The sequence below is a fragment of the Schistocerca americana genome, chromosome 7 (genome assembly GCF_021461395.2).
Source record: "Schistocerca americana isolate TAMUIC-IGC-003095 chromosome 7, iqSchAmer2.1, whole genome shotgun sequence".
Lineage (NCBI taxonomy): Eukaryota > Metazoa > Arthropoda > Insecta > Orthoptera > Acrididae > Schistocerca > Schistocerca americana.
Window position 1 is genome coordinate 242,238,247 of NC_060125.1, and position 15,409 is coordinate 242,253,655.

At 45.5% G+C, this 15,409-nt stretch overlaps 1 protein-coding gene across 3 annotated transcripts in view; it reads right to left on the reverse strand.

The window, feature by feature from the left end:
* Window positions 1–15,409, reverse strand: part of LOC124623200 (outer dense fiber protein 3) — a 109,669-nt gene that overhangs the window by 58,638 nt on the left and 35,622 nt on the right. The window lies entirely within an intron of this gene.

Genomic DNA, 15,409 nt, shown 5'->3' on the forward strand with positions numbered 1-15,409 from the left:
CTTTTATCTAGAATAGGTCTCAACAACGAGGCCAAATATTTGGCCAACCAATAAGTAGGTGGATTTATATTATTCACTATTGATGTAAACGGCAATGCTTTTAATATCTGCCTCAAACGTGATTTATAACTTCCATCACCTTCTGAACCACTTTTTTGTTTATGTTTAAGAGGGACCTTCAATAAGTAATGCAACAGATCTTTTTCTTCGGCCAGTTTCGGTTGAAAAAAATACGGAATTCGTTGTGGGACATCGTCGAATATTCCTGCTTCAGCACCTGTCGTTTCATTAACTTACCATAGGTGGCGGCGTTATACGTAGCCTTCAGAATGGCGTCTGTGACGAAGGTGCTTTCCAAGCAGGGAACTCTAAATGACTTTATTCTGCCGGAAAACCAGAGCAGCGCAGATACTGATAGGCGCTTTCAGAATGTCTACAGAGACCTGGTAGTGAACAAAAGCACGGTGAGTCGTTGAGTCGTTGGTGAGGTGTCCGTCATCATGGCAACAAAGTCGCGCAAACCTGTCCGATTTCTCGCGTGCCAGTCGGCCTCATACAGCCTAAGAAACTGAAGAAACAACTTCAGCTTGTGCGTCGCCACAGAAAATGCAATTAAACTTCTCCTTCTCCACGACAATGCAAGGCCTCACACAAGCCTGCGTGCCCGATAGGAACTCACAAAACTTCATTGGACTGTTCTTCCTTATCCCACCCTACAGCCCAGAACTCGCGCCATTCGACTTCCATCTGTTTGGGCCAATGAAGGATGCATTCCCCGGGAAACGGTACTTGGATGATGGGGAGGTTATACATGCAGCGAGACGTTGGCTCCGACGTCGACCAGTAGGGTGGTACCATCGAACATACAGGCCCTCCCAGTAGGGTGGTAAGACCGTCGCGTTGAACTGGTTTTCTAGCCAAAAGAGCTGGAAATACGATGAATTGGAATCCTGACTAAAACCAACCTGCTTTCCGAAAAATGTGTTGCATTACTTATTGAACGCCCCTCTTACGTTGTGGAGCTTGGGGAGGCCATATAATCTTGGAGGAACAGAGCTGTGTTCCTTCAGTCTGTAGCGTAGCAGTAGCGTTACCGCCTACCACGTAGGGGTCCCCGGGTTCGATTCCCGGCAGGGGACTGGGTGTTGTGTGTCCTTCATCATCATTTTCATCATCATTGACCCGCAAGTGGCCGATGTGGCGTCACCTAAAAAGGACTTGCAATACGGCGGCCGAACTCACCCGAATGGGGACCCCCGGTCAACAATGCCATACGATCATTTCATTTCATGCTTCACGTCATATTTCTCCAGCAGCGTCATCAGGCACTTTCCTAATTTCTTCTTCAATTCCTCTGATGAACATGAGTCTGTAAGTTCTCTCTCTCTCTCTCTCTCTCTCTCTCTCTCTCTCTCTCTGTCTCTCTGGGTTGGGATTGGGTTGTTTGGGGGAAGGGACCAAACAGCGAGGTCATCGGTCTCATCGGATTAGGGAAGGACGGGGAAGGAAATCGACCGTGCCCTTTCAAAGGAACCATCCCGGTATTTGCCTGGAGCGATTTAGGGAAATAACGAAAAACCTGAATCAGGATAGCCGGACGCGGGATTGAACCGTCGTCCGCCCGAATGCGAGACCAGTGTGCTAACCACTGCGCCACCTCGCTCGGTTGTAAGTTCTACAAATATTAACATATACAGTACAACCCCCAACGCCACCGACAACACTTAAAGGGCTATTCAGGTATATTTTCTGAGAATTTTGGCACAAAAGATCCACGGTGTCTGACGTCTCTTTATAGAATAATATTCAACCACCAAAACGTACAACACAGAACACAGAGGATTCTACCAACCCTCTGACCGAAGCAAGTGTACTGGGATGTGATAAACATCGCTGCGGGAACAGCTCAGTGTAGAGTCGTGCCGCATTTCCATTGCATTCAGTGAACCGGTACACGAATTATGCATATCAGCCGACTCTCTGTCAGTAAACCGGTCTGTACTGCTGCGCATCACTGTTGACGTTCAAATAATATTACCGTAAAAACAAACGCGAGACAGAAGCGAGCAGAACTGAATGAAAGCTTTAGGGCGAAAAGTGAAGTAGGCTTTAGTCAGTAGCAAGTACCGTAAGTAAACAGAACAAGTTTATTTCCAAATACGGCTTACCGTCGGCATTTGTGCTGATTTGCCGATGAATTAGTGTCCAAAAGTCAAGTATAATCACGAAAACACGAAAATGAAGAGAGAAAAGGTGAGCAAACATCTAACATCACTGTAAATATTTACCTGCGAACCCTACTTGTTCGCTATGTATAGGAAAGCAGTGCTCCGTGCTGTGAACAGCGGCTTAACCGAAATGTAAACACAAACAGTGCATGAGACCATTCATGTCTTAGTCTTGTTGGCCACTCACAATGAGCAGAGTGTAGTCTCTTGGCGAAGTTGACAACGTAATGCCACGAACACTCCGTATGAACCTCGATTTGCAGGGTGCAATACTCGGCCGCCTGCAAGCAGGCCAGTCACTGACCAAAGTCTCAGTATCCTTGGACGTGCTAAGAAGTGTCATTTCGAGGATTCGGCCACGGTTTCGAGACGCACACAGGACATACACTACTGGCCATTAAAATTGCTACACCACGAAGATGACGTGCTACAGACGCGAAATGTAACCGACAGGAAGAAGATGCTGTGATATGCAAATGTTTAGCGTTTCAGAGCATTCACACAAGGTTGGCGCCGGTGGAGACACCTACAACGTGCTGACTGGAGGAAAGTTTCCAACCGATTTCTCCTACACAAACAGCAGTTGACCGGCGTTGCCTGGTGAAACATTGTTGTGATGCCTCGTGTAAGGAGGAGATAAGCGTTCCATCACGTTCCCGACTTTGATAAAGGTCGGATTGTAGCCTATAGCGATTGCGGTTTATCGTATCGCGACATTGCTGCTCGCGTTGGTTAGCAGAATATGGAATCGGTGGGTTCAGGAGGGTAATACGGAACGTCGTGCTGAATCCCAACGGGCTCGTATCACTAACAGTCGACATGACAGGCATATTATCCGCACGGCTGTAACGGATCGTGCAGCCACGTCTCGATCCCCGAGTCAACGGATGGGGACGTTTGCAAGACAACAACCATCTGCACGAACAGTTCGACGACGTTTGCAGCAGCATGGACTATCAGCTTGGAGACTATGGCTGCGGTTACCCTTGACGCTGCATCACAGACAGGAGCGCCTGCGATGGTGTACTCAACGACGAACCTGGATGCACGTGTGCCAAAGCGTCTTTTTTTCGGATGAATCCAGGTTCTGTTTACAGCATCATGATGGTCGCATCCGTGTTTGGCGACATCGCGGTGAACGCACATTGGAAGTGTGTATTCGTCTTCGCCATACTGGCGTATCACTCGGCGTGATGGAATGGGGTGCCATTGGTTACATGTCTCGGTCACCTCTTGTTCGCATTGGCGGCACTTTGAACAGTGGACGTTACATTTCAGATGTGTTACGACCCGTGGCTCTACCATTCATTCGATCCCTGCGAAATCCTACATTTCAGCGGGATAATGCACGACCGCATGTTGCAGGTTGTGTACCGGCCTTTCTGGATACATAAAATGTTCGACTGCTGCCCTGGCCTGCACATTCTCCAGATCTCTCACCAATTGAAAACGTCTGGTCAATGGTGGCCGAGCAACTGGCTTGTCACAATACGCCAGTCACTACTCTTGATGAACTGTGGTATCGTGTTGAAGCTGCATGGGCAGCTGTACCTGTACACGCCATTCAAGCTCTGTTTGACTCAATGCCCAGGCGTATCAAGGCCGTTATTACGGCCAGAGGTGGTTGTTCTGGGTATTGGTTTCTCAGGATGTATGCACCCAAATTGCGTGAAAATGTAATCACATGTTAGTTCAGTTTGACTCAATGCCCAGGCGTATCAACGCCGTTATTACGGCCAGAGGTGGTTGTTCTGGGTACTGATTTCTCACGATCTATGCACCCAAATTGCGTGAAATTGTAATCACATGTCAGTTCTAGTATAATATATTTGTCCAACGAATACCCGTTAATCATCTGCATTTCTTCTTGGTGTAGCAATTTTAATGGCCAGTAGTGTATATGTCCTAGGCCAGTACAGGGTCGAGCAAGAATAACCACTCCATAGCAGGACCGATACCTGCCCGTAACTACTCGACGAAATAGGAGCAGGAGGAGATTAGAGTTGACCGTCCCGTCGACAACGAGGTCGTTAGAGACGGAGCACAAGCTCGCATTAGGGGAGAATGGAGAAGGGAATCGGACGTGCCATTTCAAAAGAACCATCCCGGCATTTGCCTCAAGTGATTTAGGAAAATGACGGAAAACCTAAATCAGAATAGCCAGACACGAGTTAGAACCGTCGTCCTCTCGAATGCGAGTCAGTGTGCGAACTACTGCGCTACCTCGCTCGCTACGATGTCGGAGTGCACCTGAAGACAATTGGCTGCAAAGTTTGTAATTGCCTAAGGACTTGCTGTTTAAAGACAAACTGCATATCGGAGTCTCAGAACAGCACATTCTACCACAGAAACGGGCCCATGTACTATGGAGACGGCAGAATCGAAATTGAACCATGAATGAAGGAAGGAATGTGCCCTTCATAGATCAGTCCCACTTCAGTTTGCAAAATGTTTCTAGACGCATGTTACCCAGAGAACCTGGTAGCCGGTACAGCCTGGGGAACTTCATGGAAGGAGTCCGGTTTGGTAGTGATGGCGTCACAGTGTGGAGAGGCATGTTGAGTGGCCACACGAAATCTTCGTTGGTGGTCGGAGGAATAATTAAACGCTCAGAGGTATGGAACTGAGGTACTGCTACAACGTGTTCGCCTTTTTAGAGGTAGAGTTCGTCCACACTTGCTCTTTACGAACGTTAACTCCCGTCCGCATCGAGCTGCTCTGGTGGATGAATTTCTTGAAGTATATTTTTGAAAACAGCCACAAGCCACACTTTGTATTTTTTATATATTTTATACACATTTTTTATAAAAATACAAAGTGCGACTTATGGCTGTTTTCAAAAACTTGTTAACAGTCGCTCCCCCTGCTAAATTTTTTGAGGGTCAAGGCCATAGAGATCCCCGGACCTGAATCCTACAGAATATGCCAGGGCTGCATTGGGGAAGCTAATTGCATCCCTACACTTCCAGACCTCCGCACCGTTCTTACTGAGGAATAGGATCGACTGCCAAGAGAGTTCTTGTCATCCTGTCTGGTAAGCACCCCATTTCGCGCAGCAATACTGCAGAAGAAAATTGTTGTTAAGTTCCTATGGGACAAAACTGCTGAGGTCATCGGTCCCTAGGCTTACACACTACTTAATCTAACTTACGCTACAGACAACACACAAACACAGACACGCATGCCCGAGGGAGGACTCGAATCTCGGATGAGGAGAGCCGCGGCAAGACGCCAACGACCACGCGGTTACCCCGCGCGGCACTGCAGAAGAGGACGGAGAAGCGTAGTGTAGGCAGTCTCTTTAGTAAATATGTTGCATCTTCTGTTTTGCCAATAAAACGCAGTCTATGGTTCGCGTTGCCCTCAACATATTCTGTATCATGGTTCCAATATAAGTTGCTAGTAATTGTAATCCATAGGTTTTTAGTTCAACTGCCAGACATTTAATCTCTCTGATTTATCCTGTAACCGAAATTTAACGGATTACTTTTAGTACGCATGTGTATGACCTCACACGTTTTATTGTTTACTGTCAATTGTCACTTTTCGTACCATACAGATAGCTTGTCTAAATCATTTTCAACTACTTTGATCTTCTGAGCACTTAACTACACAGCAGACGACAGCACCATTTGCAAATATCGATTGTCCACAGATGCAGAGTTTTGCAGTTAAATGGTCGTGATGGGTGACGAAAAAGACGCATTTGTTTATTTTGTATAGTTTTTATTCGGCTGCAGCCGTTCGACCTCTGTTACTCCCTTAGTGACATTCGCAGTCCAAGGGATACCCAGTTTGAATTACTGGACTAGAAGAAAGTTCTCCAAGCGGACGACAGTAAAACTGCAAGGCAGGGGAAGGGTGATACACGAGAAGGCACGAAATGAGCTCCACTCTGAGAAAGGCTTTCTCTCCATAAGCAGCATGGGCAGCTGTGGAAGCCGGCTCGCCCTGTATGGAAAGACGAGTGGAAAGCCCGAAACAGCAGAAACGCAGCGGTCGGTGGAACAGGAAAACAGACCAGTTCCTCGGCTACCGCGTCCCCGGGCTTTTCGGAGAACTCGCGACAGAGCGGCGGACTGACGTGCGTCTCACGGGACAGCCAAGGAGTTTTACTTGCGCTCGCTCCTTACAAGGCGTGTGCAACTCTCCTAGGAAATCTGTGATTTCACTCTAACGCCGACCAGAATGGCTCGGCTACTTCCCATCTCAGCCCATTCACAAATAATGGCGTGATATCAAAATGAAATTTTCACTCTACAGCGGAGTACGCGCTGATATGAAACTTCCTGGGAGATTAAAACTCGAAATCGGGACCTTTGCCTTTCGCGGGCAAGTGCTCTACCAAATTAGCTACACAAGCACGACCCACAACACTTCGTCACAGCTCTACGTCCACCAGTACCTCGTCTCCTACCTTCCAAACTTCACAGAAGCTCTCCCGCTCGCAGGAAGTTTGGAAGGTAGGAGACGAGGTACCGGCGGAAGTGAAGTTGTGAGTCGTGCTTGGATAGCTCACTCGGTAGAGCACTTGCCTACGAAATGCAAAGGTCCCGAGTTCGAGTCTCGGTCCGGCACACAGTTTCAGTCTGCCAGGAAGTTTCAGTACTGTGATAATTTGCTCGAAGAGTAACAAATTAGTTCATGACGTAAAAAATCCTGCCATGCCACAAATTTTCATTTATTTTGTAGTTTTCTATCCGTTTAGGTTTGTGCCTTGGCCTTTTTTTAGAGTTCTTAAAGAGCAGAATTCAAAAGTTATCTCCAGACAGACGTTTAGGAGATAAAGGGAGAGTACAGCTTAAAATTCGGTCAACGTCGAGCCGTTAGAGTCTGAGCGGGAACTCAGTTGGACAATAATTGGAAAATCAGCTGTGGTCCTATTGGAGTGGATTACAGAATTGCGTTGGCTGACAGTAAAGAAATGAAAACAATTACTGTTCTGATAACTTAGATTCGTCGTCGATGGGTAGCATTTTTACCTTCAATTTCTTTATACATAGTGTGTCCATAAAGTCACTTTACAACTTCAAAATTTTATTACAACGGCAGTTGTTGAAATATTTTAACAAAATTTCTTTTATTGTAATCCTGTTTAAAGTTTTTATATATACTAAAATTTTGTGTTTCAGCCACTCTGTTGGCGGAAGGAACTGAGACTCTATAAAATGGCAACTCGTAAAGAGAAGGGACAATGTGTGTCCTGGTTTATTGAGACAAAATCGGATGTTCAGAGTCAGCGAAACATCAGAACGAAGTATGGAAGAGATCCACCATCGATTCCTTCAATCCGTGCATGGCACAAAAACATATGGAGATATGGACTGTCGGGTAAAGGGAGGGAGGAGCGGGCGACCAAGAACATCCGAGGAAAACATCGATCGCATTTTAAATGCCTTCACTCGTTCACCTACGAAGTCCATCCGCACTGTTGCCAGACAGTTGCAAGTACCACGTTCAACTGTACAAGAACTTACCGTTATGCGCTTACAAAGTGCAACTGCTACAGACACTTGAGCCAAATGACAAGCCAAAACGGACAGAGTTTGCACTCAACATGCAGGAACGCTTTTCGGAGGATGAAGCATTCCTCAAGCGAGTTTGTTTCAGTGACGAGGCAACTTTTCATGTTTCTGGGACATTAAACAGACACAATGTGAGAATCTGGGGATCTGAACACCCTCATGTGACTAGGAAGCTTCACTGGGATAGTCCAAAATTGAATGTGTGGTATGGAATCATGTGCAACCGAATAATTGGTCCATTTGTATTCAGCGAGTCAGCAATATTACTGCAGATGTTTACCTCGACCTTCTGACCGAATACGTCGCACCACAACTGATTCACTTGCAACCAACTATCATTTTCCAGCAAGATGGTGCCCAACCACATTGGGGACTGCATGTTCGTCCGTTCCTCAATGAAATATTTCCAGGCAGATGGATTGGGAGGAATGGGCCAATTCCTTGGCCACCGCGTTCGCCAGATATCACTCCCTTGTCTTTTTTACGGGGGTATGTAAAAGATATCGTGCATCAAACACAGATACGGGACACTGCTGACTTGAAGCAAAGGATTCGTAATGCCATTGCTACCACTGATGACGCTATGCTACAGTGAACACGGCAAGAAATCGAGTACAGTCTTGATGTGCTTCTTGCAACTAAAGGCGCCCATATAGAGGTCTATTAAACACTGGCAAAAACTTTTATAAACACTGATTACAATAAAAGAAATGTTGTTAACATATTTCAACAAATGCCGTTGTAATAAAATTTGGAATTTGTAAACGGACTTTATGGACACAATGTATATTGTGCTCAAACAAATCTTCAGCTAAAGATGGTTGACTGAATGACCGTGGTGCCTTTTGTTTGTACCTGTACAAGGTTCATTCCAACTGTGATTGGCTATATCACTTGTAGATTAACTTATTTACAGGTTTTTCCCTATCGCCACGCTCAGAATCCTGTCAAAATTTGGAGTACTTAATAATTTCCGTGGTTTTCCGTTACATTTATCTCCTACGAAGTAACTACATCATCAGTGAACAATTTGTTGTCAGCTGCTACCAAGATATTATTATACAGTGTTAACAGTATTGTCTTTATCACTCTGTTTTGCACACTCTATGTTACCTCTATATCTCTTCAAGATGGTACCTGTCTGACCTCCAATTCTTAAGCCAATCAGAAATCTTGGTAAATGTCTCTTATTAACTGTTTTTACTTAATGTCCGTAACGTACTGTACCCAAACGTCCAGGTATATCAAACCATAGGGGATAGTTTGTAGAGTTTCCGTTCGACTGTGTCCTGGGAAAAATAATGGGATTTAGGCTCACTAAGTGACTAAATGAGCTGGAGCAATGTTAGACGCTGAATTCAGTAAATTACTTCAAGAGACACTAGGACTATTTCTCATTTAAGATTCATGTCGATTCATTTCCAAAACTGAGCGATTATTTCGTCTCTGAAGGCAATACAGTACACTCTAAAAACAGGCAATTATCGGCCAAACTACATAATCAGACCAGGACTCAATAATTGGTTGTTTAATGTATGTAAGTGGCCAGAACAACTGCGGCTTTTTTATGACATTGCCCTAATATAAGGAACTTTCAGCAATGCCTAAATTAACCATTGCATTCTTCTGTCCCAGTTAGCACATTCAGAATTAACAGTTTTCAGTTACGGTACGTGTAATTGCTTGCCCCACATCCTATGTAAGGGATAATAAACGCAGACAAACATCTGTAGCAGAAAATTGTGCACCTGAAACTACAGGAGAATTTTTGAAAGCGATAGGTCCAGACTAACCGCAATAAGTTTCATATTCTTTATTACGACAGCTGTTTCGGCTTTATTGAAGTTCCCAAATAACTTGCAAAGAACAATGGTGAAATTATCTACACATATGGTGGTTGTCCATATGAATAATTATACACTGGCACTTACTTCTAGTTTGATTTGTCGCCCATATTTCATCTATAGTAAACTGTCGTTGTCCAATTTGTAGAGATTACGCGACATGTAGTAATTATAAACGTGTGGAACACATTTTGTCACTTATTTGATAGCTCTTTCGTATAACGTACGATTTAACGTTTATTTGACAAATAAGTGACAAACTGTATTCCATACATTTATGATTACTGCATGGCACGTCGTATCTACGAATTGGAAAACAACAGTTTGCTATAGGTACAATATGGACGGCAACTCAAACTAGACGTAAGTACCAATGTATAATTATTCATATAGACAACCACCATATGTGTAAATAATTTCACCAATGCTATTCACAGGTTATTTCAGAATGGCAATAAAGCCGAAACAGCTACCGTAATAAAGAATATTAAACTTATAGCACCTAGTCTGGACCTAATCTTTTCAAAATATCGTATTTTGACGTGTACTGCTCTGCGGGCCCAATCGAAATGAGAATTCGCACAATCCTAAAAAACAGAATACAAAATAAAAATGTATGGGCTGTTTCTAATTATTGGGAAAGCATCGTATACCCATAATAACAAGAAATCTTTCTTCTATTGGTCACATAGGAGACACTCTACAAGAAGATACGGTGTATGTAATGAGGAGGAAAACTGCGAGTGAGAAGCAGGTGTCGGCTAACAGCTGCCCGGCGTTTTCCCGTGATCGGGTCGCGCGGGCATCGAACCCAGGCCTCGGTGCCGGTGACCCGCCTGCTCCAGGCGGTCGGACAACAAAGCGAACCACCTTGCCCGCGAAGGTCGGCCGGGTGTTTTACCGATGAAACCGCACCTGGAAAGTGTAGTCCGCGAGACGCGGCCGCAGGTTTACTCGTGTCATTACTAGCAATAGTTGGTGGCGCCAGAGTAACGAGGACACAAACGAGAGCGGCGGCTGTTATTCCGCTCATTTAACATGGGTGTTAACACGACCCGAATGGTTGGCAGCAGCCACAACAAAGTGTCAGTAGAACATCTTGTCTCAAGAAACTAATGAGTGTGCCCGCGCGGTTCTAGGCGCTTCAGTCCGGAGCCGCGCTGCTGCTATGGTCGCAGGTTCGAATCCTGCCCCGGGCATGGATGTGTGTGATGTCCTTAGGTTAGTTAGGTTTAAGTAGTTCTAAGTTCTAGGGGACTGATGACCTCAGATGTTAAGGCCCATAGTGCTCTCAGCGATTTGAACCATTTTGAGCCTAAGTGGCGTGTCGTTACGTGGGCCATCATTACATTTGGATAAACTTCGCCCTTTTTTATTTGTGACTGTATGTAAGACCTGCAATTAGCATATGTATGTATATGATCACACTTGATAATGACCATGTGGTAGAAATTGGTCATCACATTCCAAATCTCTGATAGGTGTCTCATGGAGTATGTGCGTGTGACACTGACCAGGTAATTCTTCTGCCAGGTGTGTCATTAAGCTTGGCGTCCCATTGGTGATATTCCAAACGAACAAGCTGTATCCCAAAATTCGGTTTCATTCTCTCCATTTCTTTCATGTCTATAATGACGTCTAACAAACAAACACTACACCACGCTGGGCATAATCAGTAGCAGTAGTCCATACTATAAACTCATACTCGGTTTCCATTTCTCTAAAGTGTCCGAGGATGGCATCGGCTAACCACCGCAACTGGGCCTTTTCAAAAAAGCAGCGAGGAACTGTTGCCCTGCCTTCAAAACTCATCACTGCTGATGGGACTAACTTTGACTTTTAGAGCGCTTTGTTACTCCCCAGAATCCTCTGGAGGTGTAGGTTTTAGTCTTCTTTAACTATTTGGCATGCAGCATGGAGTTCATCTCGTTGTTTGATTTTAAAGGTTCACTTGAGGTACTTTTTCTAAGTCTCCAGAATGAGATTTTCACTCTGCAGCGGAGTGTGCGCTGATATGAAACTTCCTGGCAGATTAAAACTGTGTGCCGGACCGAGACTCGAACTCGGGACCTTTGCCTTTCGCGGGCAAGTGCTCTACCAACTGAGCTACCCAAGTACAACTCACGCCCCGTCCTCACAGCTTTACTTCTGCCAGTGCCTCGCCTCTTACCTTAATCGGAAGCAAACCATTCTACACAGGACGCACTTCTATGGCTTACTTGTACCACCGGTCAGTTGTTGTTTGTATTGAGTCGGTAACTATGGTGCGTACTTCCGTGGTGCACTGACGGTGATAGGAATGGGAGAAGAGGAAGGGTGGAATCCTGTTTTTACACGTAGGCTACATCTCTCGAGAAGCCCCAAAAATACAATGTCTTATGACCTGATATTCTCTTGCCCTGTCAGTATTCGAACCATCTAGCTCTATGTCAATCGTTATCACGTTGCTGTCGATCGGCTAATAACTCGAGAATATTCCATCCACACCCACGAAGCGAGGTGGTGCAGCGGTAAAACACTGGGATCTTATGCGGAAGGACAGCGGTACAAATTCCGGTTTACGTTTTTCTTGACTTTCCTAAATCGCTTGAGGCAAATGCCGGTCTGCTTCCTATGAAAAGACCAAGGTCGATTTCCTGCCCCAAGCAAAATGTTTGCTCCATCTCTAATGATCTCCTCGTCGACTGGACGGTAATCTGATATTTCTGTCTTCCTTTCCCTCCACACCAAAGACTCATAGAAGGTCGGTTTAAGTCCCACGCGATGCAATCGGCACTTGCGACGCCAAGCTGAGAGATGTGTCAGAGGCGCGTAAGTGCAAAATATGCTTAGAGGGTGTATCATAATTAGTAGCAAAAGCTGATGCCGGCGAATGTCACTCGGAAAGAGTCTTCGCAAGGGAAGAGATTCCAGTGTTTTGGACTAACTTTCTGTGATCTTCAAGGACACTATCTCCACCAGTCCTCCATTTGCACTAGTGCTCCGAGAATGCTGGACTCCATGTCGACGGGAGGCTGAACTCTTCACTTCTTTTCCAACGGCTTGCCGTATTCGTCTGAAGAACTGTTAAGCAAATGGCAAAACAACGAATGTGATACTTAAGTCTAGCTGACAACTAGCTGGGGGAGGGGGGAGGGGGGGGGGGGAAGCTGACATAATTCAAACGACTTTAGTCGCAGTCACAAGAGCTGCTCCTTGTATGTCGCTGCTGCTGCTGGCAGAACAAGCACGGCTCTGTTCCGACATCTGCATAAAACACACACACACACACACACACACACACACACACACAAGACTCCTCTTGTGTTGGAGAACTCTTCTGCGAATGACGGGGTGCTCCACTTGGCGGAGAGTTCGTGCCCGATGGTCAGTCTATTGCGAAGTCTACCGTTTCAAAACTAATACACTGCTTGCGTATGCGAGGTAGCTAGGGCACGCGTTATGTGGTGGTTGTTGACACGGTTGGTTCCAAACCTGGTTTAGGTAAAAAAAACTTTCATCACTAGTTTAAAGTTGATCAATATTTCAGTAACAAACAGCTGTGTTGGATAAAAGTGGTTTTTTGACTTTTGTAATAGTGGAGTATGCTGCTGCATGTTTTCTCCTAGTAGGGAAACAACTGTTCACTGTGTAGTTACGGTGCAAGCAGTGTGACACATACCCAGGCGGAGTATATCATTTATTTTTTGCAGATGAGGTAATACGGGCTCCTGGGCGGTGCAGGCTAAATTTAGACTTTGCGTTCATTCTGGCGCCAGTGTCAGTGGAGTAAGGATCGATGACGGCGAGTTGTTGGGTAAGAACGTATGTTGGTGAAACACTGAAAGGCTGACAACCCACCTCACTCGACGGGATCATTAGCAACATGCGATACTGAAAATCCTAAAGAAACCGTGGACGATGATTTCAAACAATAACTGCAAATTTTCTCGAATTTAACGCTACAAAAAAGCATTACGCTACAAACTATGAGTGTCTATATTTCGAAACGGAATAATTTGACTGATGAGTACTTTAGGCGCTCTGGATTATGAACGGTGAAAAGCATTCCAAAGAAGCTCGAGAAATCATCCATGAAAATGATACAAAGGCTACTCCGTAACATTGTAGATGTTTCGAAACTGAAAATGTGTTGATAAGCTCTTTTTCCACTACATCCGTGGTGTATAAACTACCCAAAATGATGAAGATCTTTACCTGAGGGTAAAGTAAGGTACGCTTTACAAGAGCAGTACACCTGCGGCACTGCTGGTTTCGTAACAGTGTAGTGAACAGCGATTTGCCCCGATGGAAGACATTCCGCGATGTAAACAACGAATAAGTAAAGCCATTTGTAAGTAACTCCAGGATTGCAGAAGATGACTGCGAGGAAATTTTAAGACATACGAAAATCAGACACCTCTCCAAGGTTTTAATTCGCGTTACAGGTGTTCAATACGGGCACCGTTTGTGACGTGGGAAACGTCAATACCATAGTCAAATTCTTGCCACACACGTCATAACACATCATGGTCACATTAATTATACTTCCTTCAATTTGAGTGTCAGTGGAGGCAGGAACACACGATCTTTGACTTACCCCATAAGAAGAGATCACACAGACCTAGTCTGTGCGGACCACTGAAGAAGAGGAGAGTCATAATGGTAAGTAAATCCACCTTCATGGTGTTACAGTTATAGTATAAGGCACATTCAAATGAAACCCGATCACTAGTGTAAAGCAACCGTAACTATTTTATTAACTCAGAAATGTGGTTACACAAAGTACACATACTCAAAATAGTCGCCAAAACTGTCGGCACATTTATCCCATTGCGACACTAGCCGGTCAATTCCATCCTTGAAGAAGCTAGTAGGGTGCTGTCGGATCCAGGCCTGGACCCAGTCACACACTTCGTCGTCCATTGCGAATCGATGTCCGCGAATAGCTTGTTTTAGAGGTCCAAACACATGAAAGTCACACAGTGAAAGGTCAGGACTGTACGGTGGATGTTCCAGCGTTTCCCACCGAAACTGCTGCACTCTTCACCGCATTGGCCGTGTGTGGGCGGGCATTATCTTGCAGGAGGATATCGCCATTGGACAACATGCCTCGGCGTTTCGACTTGATGGCTCGTCTAAGGTTCTGTAAAGCATTCACTTCGGCAACCATTTCCGTTGTGATGACACGAAGAGCCTGTCCAGGATGAACATCGTCTTCCAGTGACTCGCGCTCCTCAAGGAATCGTTTGCGCCATTCCAACAACACTTGAACGACTCTGACTGTACTCACCATACACAACCTTCATCCACCAATACATTTCACGGTCTCAAAAAATCGAATCACTTCTGCTTACCCGACTGCATGTTCGATAGTTGACGATAACTTGTGTGACCATCTTCTCTTTGGCGTGAAACCACACTGGCGCTATGCAACATCAAACGACGCGCACGCGTCAGTATCTCTACCAATAGATGGCGTCACCATACCCGCAGTTACGTGGTGCCACCTTACGTACAAGGCGGAGGTAGACGCACTGCAAATGAAATGATCGTACGGCATTGTTGGCCGGAAGACCCCATGCGGAGTGTTCGGCCGCCGAAATTGCAAGTCTTTTTAGCTGACGCCACTTCGGCGACTTGCGAGTCAATGATGATGAAAGACACATCTCAAGGCAGAGAAAATCCCTGACCCCACCGGGAATCGAACCCGGGACCCCGTGCGCGTGAAGCGAGAACGCTACCGCAAGACAGAGCTGCGGACAGGTAGACGCACTGACCAGTTTTCATTTGAATGAACCTCACACAATGGCCAGCACCAATGTTGATCCTC